The sequence below is a fragment of the Mus pahari genome, chromosome 1 (assembly GCF_900095145.1).
Source record: "Mus pahari chromosome 1, PAHARI_EIJ_v1.1, whole genome shotgun sequence".
NCBI lineage: Eukaryota > Metazoa > Chordata > Mammalia > Rodentia > Muridae > Mus > Mus pahari.
The window spans coordinates 1,534,585-1,539,120 of record NC_034590.1 but is presented as its reverse complement, the minus strand read 5'-3'; the positions used below and the strand labels follow the sequence as shown (position 1 = coordinate 1,539,120).

General features: G+C 47.2%; 1 pseudogene; it reads right to left on the bottom strand.

Annotated features, from left to right (window-relative positions):
- Nucleotides 1–723: 723 nt before the first annotated feature.
- On the bottom strand, nucleotides 724–1,626 carry LOC110330478 (annotated as a pseudogene).
- Between the last annotated feature and the right edge of the window lie 2,910 nt (nucleotides 1,627–4,536).

Here is a 4,536-nt window from a genome sequence, read left to right as displayed (position 1 = left end):
CCTAGCCCCTCACAGGGGGATTCTAGGCAGGGGCTCTACCACCGAGCCACGCCCCTAGCCCCTCACAGGGGGATTCTAGGCAGGGGCTCTACCACTAAATCATGCCCCAGCCCCTCACTGGGAGATTACAGAGGCTGCACACTCTGTAGTGTGGTAGACACAGGTTTAATATATATATATATATAGGCCTAGAGAGAAACAGTCACCAACTTCCAGGCTCCAGTAGAACCAGGGCACTATTATCTTCACAGCCCACTCCTCACTCACCCCAGCCCCACACCCCACAAACTCTCACTCTTACAACTCCTCACACACATATCTGACATGTGCGACTGTACACTCAGCATTTCCACTAGCAGACAAATCTCCTCGCCGCATGTTCACAGACATTAGCCAAAGTGTAGAAAAACCATCCTCTTCTCACACAACGCCCTTCCCGGGAAGAATGCAAAAACACCTTGCCCTGGAGGGATCCACCAGCCTCTGAGAGAGCCAGGCGCTAAATCGATAACTCAGACACCATGTGAAAGGGGTTCTAACAGGCATGTTGCAAAGGATTCTGGGAATGCAATGGGAAGAAAAGTTGGCTTTCTTTTCTTTTCTTTTCTTTATTTTTTAAAGAAGTGTTAAATACTCTTTATCTGATATCATACATAAACCACAGCAAATGAATAGTAAAAGGCAGCTCCCTTGATGTAGGGAATTCTAATTAAAACTGCACTGTCAAGCATAGACAGTTGCCTCCTGGTGTTTAGCCATGGCCTGTAAGAGGCCGGTCTTCTTACTTCTGAGACAGTGACAGAGTGTTCCCAGTGTTCAAACGTACTCATATGCCCAGCTATATAAATCTAAGTGTAAAGCCATTTAATAGGTTTGAGGCGACATGCCCATATTTATGGAAAGTAAAACCTTACTAATTAACTCCAATCTTGAGAAAGGGAGAACAGTGATGTCATGTATACAATGGGAACTGTTGCTTTAAAAAGACCGTACCCACTTTACGACAAGTCAGTTTCCCTTAAATCAGGACTGTCCAACAAGAACATTGTTGGCCATTCATGAATTCATGATCTGAATTTGGCGTATGAATTAAATTATGATATACATTAAAAGCCATGGGACATTTGTTTTGTAATAAATAAGGCAGTGGAATTACCCATTAGTAGCCTTTTGTGTGTGTGTGTGTGTGTGTGGTTTTTCGAGACAGGGTTTCTCTGTGTAGCCCTGGCTGTCCTGGAACTCACTCTGTAGACCAGGCTGGCCTCGAACTCAGAAATCCACCTGCCTCTGCCTCCCGAGTGCTGGGATTAAAGGCTTGAGCCACCACCACCCAGCATTAGTAGCCTTTTTAAGATAAGCTATTAGATCTGCCCTCTCTCCCTTCTTGATTCCAGCAAAGTTCATTTTTGTTCCAGGGACGTACTTTTTGGGGTTCTCCAATACTCCCTCAGGGTAGCCCCTGTTCTTGTTGGCATCTGTGTAAGAGAATCCAGCAGCCTGGCCTGTCTTCTGCCCAAACAGACCCTGGAGATTTGGTCCAGCCTTATGCTCGCCTCCCTTTTCCACAGTGTGGCACTGGGCACACCTCTGATCAAAAATCTTCTGGCCTTTTTCAATATCACCCATTTTTAATTCGCTTCAGGCTGGTCAATACCATGACCGTTCGGACTCGAAGACAACTGTGCTGCTCTCTAGCCCAAGGACACGCCGGTCAGCGTCTATGTCTCTTTTTTTCTTTTTAAAATTTCCCGTGATATGCTTTGATTAGTAAAAAGAAACCCTCTTTTTAGATCTCACAACCTTGATTCGACATTTTTCTAGCAGCCCAGAGAAAAGGAGACACGTGACACCACCCCTGGGAGAAAAAGGAATGTGTCTCATTCAGAGTAATCACTGTACATGAATACCATTATGGATGGCACAGGGTTTAAATGACATAGCTGGAGCAGGAAGATGGCTCAGAGAGGAAAGGTGCTTGCTGACAACCTTTAAGTTCCATTCTTGCAACCCAGTCACACATGGTGAAAGAGTCAGCTCCTAATGGTGTGCTCTGGCATCCACAGACATGTCATGGCATGTGCACTCCCACGCACAAACATATGCTCATACACAAATGAAGTACACACAGCATACATATGAAGCCGGGCGTGGTGGCATACACCCTTAAACCCAACACTGAGGAGGCAGAGTTCTAGGCCAGCCGGGGCTACACAGAGAGACCTGTCTCAACGTGGATGGGGGCGCTAGAGAGACAGCTCAGATGCTAAGAGCACTTACTGCTGTTCCTGACAACCCTGGTTCCATTCCCAGCATCCAAATGGCAGCTGTCAGCATCTGTAACTACAGTTCCAGGGGGTGTGACCCACTCAGTTAACACTGAACATACGTAGTTACAGACATAGATACAGGCAGGACACACATACACAGAAAACAAAGTAAAAGAAAAAAGGATTTGTCTTTGTGTTAAACGAAAGATTCTATTTGTTTGCTTTTATTTTATGTGCATTGGTGTTTTGCCTGCCTGTATGTCTGTATGAGAGTGTCTAAGCCCTGGAACTGGAGTTACAGACAGCTGTGAGCTGCTGCATGGGTGCTGGGAATTGAACCCTGGTCCTCCAGAAGAGCGGTCAGTGCTTTTAACTGCTGAGCCTTCTCTCCAGCCTGGAAAAGTTGTTTTGTTTTTTTTAAATGTAAATGAAGATGTTGAATGTGTTTCATGCACACAGAAAAACACGCCTATCAGCCCTGAGCAGGCCAGGCCATGGGTAGCCACCCTTGCTGAGGAATGACAGGTACCCAGGGGACCTGTTTGCATTGCTTAACCAAGGGGACAGACCCTGAGAACTGTGTTGTGGAGTTGTGCAAATATCACAGGTTGCTCACACAACTGGATGGTGATGACTTACTGCATGATCTCATCTGAGACGACTGTGTCATAGATGTCATCCCTGTGGACAGAGTTGTCATTATAGAATACTTTGCAGGAGTTTCTTAAGAGACTTCCTTCCTTCCTTCCTTCCTTCCTTCCTTCCTTTCTTCCTCCCTCCCTCCCTCTCTCTCTCTCTCTCTCTCTCTCTCTCTCTCTCTCTCTCTCTCTTCCTTATGGGTGTGAGTGAGTGAGTGGGTGTGTGCATGTGCCTATGAGTGTTCTCAAAGGGAGAAGAGTGTATCGGAGTCCCTAGGGCTGGAGAATCAAGTGACTGGGAGCCACCTGATGTGGAGCCTAAGGACCCAAACACAGGTTCGCTATAAGAGCAGCATGTGCTCTTAACTTCTGAGCCATTGCTCCAGCCTCCCAGTTTAGATATTGTATTTATTTACTTTTATTTCTTCCACTTACTTAGAGAGGGATGTGTATGCAAATGTGCCAAAGTATGTGTGTTGTTAGTTCTTTTTTTTTTTTTTTTTTTAATGGTACTGAGGATGGAGTTCATTACTTTATGCATGTTACATAAGTCCTGAGCCACGCCCCCAGCTCTCACTGGGGGATTCCAGGCAGGGGCTCTACCACTGAACTATGCCCCCATCCCCTCACTGGAGGATTCCAGGCAGGGGCTCTGCCACTGAGCCACGCCCCCAGCCCCTCACTGGGGGACTCTAGGCAGGGGCTCTGCCACTGAACTATGCCCCCATCCCCTCACTGGAGGATTCCAGGCAGGGGCTCTGCCACTGAGCCACGCCCCCAGCCCCTCACTGGGGGAATTCCAGGCAGGGGCTCTGCCACTGAGCTACTTTACTCTACTTCCATCTAAGTTTTAATGTTTATCTCTCAGTCCTGGGGAAGGACCAGGGTCTTGAGTGCCCTCAGCAACCTGTGAGCTGCATCCCACTCCAATTAGAACAGGAACCTTTCTGTCCTGCTCCGTTCTTCCTGTGACCAGGGCATCCCTGTCCACTGGTCACTTAATAGGCAAGGTGTTACCTGGACTGGGTTTCAAACTAACTTTATTCCACTCAATCATACTTAATCATAGCCTCGCAGCACAAGAGGACCAGTGCTGGTAGCTCAGACCTGCTGAAGAGAAGCCAGAACTGCTTCCCACTTGCTGTGGAAAGTCCTTTACTGAGGAGGCTAAGATCTGCAAAGGAAGGAAAAGGAAGGGTGACCTACTTTTGCTGTGATGCCTCAGACTACGGAAGTTAGATGGACACACACACGCACACACACACACACACACACACACACACACACAGAAATAAAATGTAATTAAAAACCTAAAGTCCAGAGGTATAAGTCAGCAGTACAATGTCTGCCTAACCCGCAACAGGCCCAGGTTTAGTTCCCAGCACCAAATCCAACACAACAAACTCAAAAGATGGGCCTGGACCGGGCAGTGGTGGCACACGCCTTTAATCCCAGCACTTGGGAGGCAGAGGCAGGAGGATTTCTGAGTTGGGGGCCAGCCTGGGCTAAACAGAGGAACCCTATCTTGAAAACCGAAGAAGAAGAAGAAGAAGAAGAAGAAGAAGAAGAAGAAGAAGAAGAAGAAGAAGAAGAAGAAGAAGAAGAAGAAGAAGAAGAAGAAGAAGAAGAAG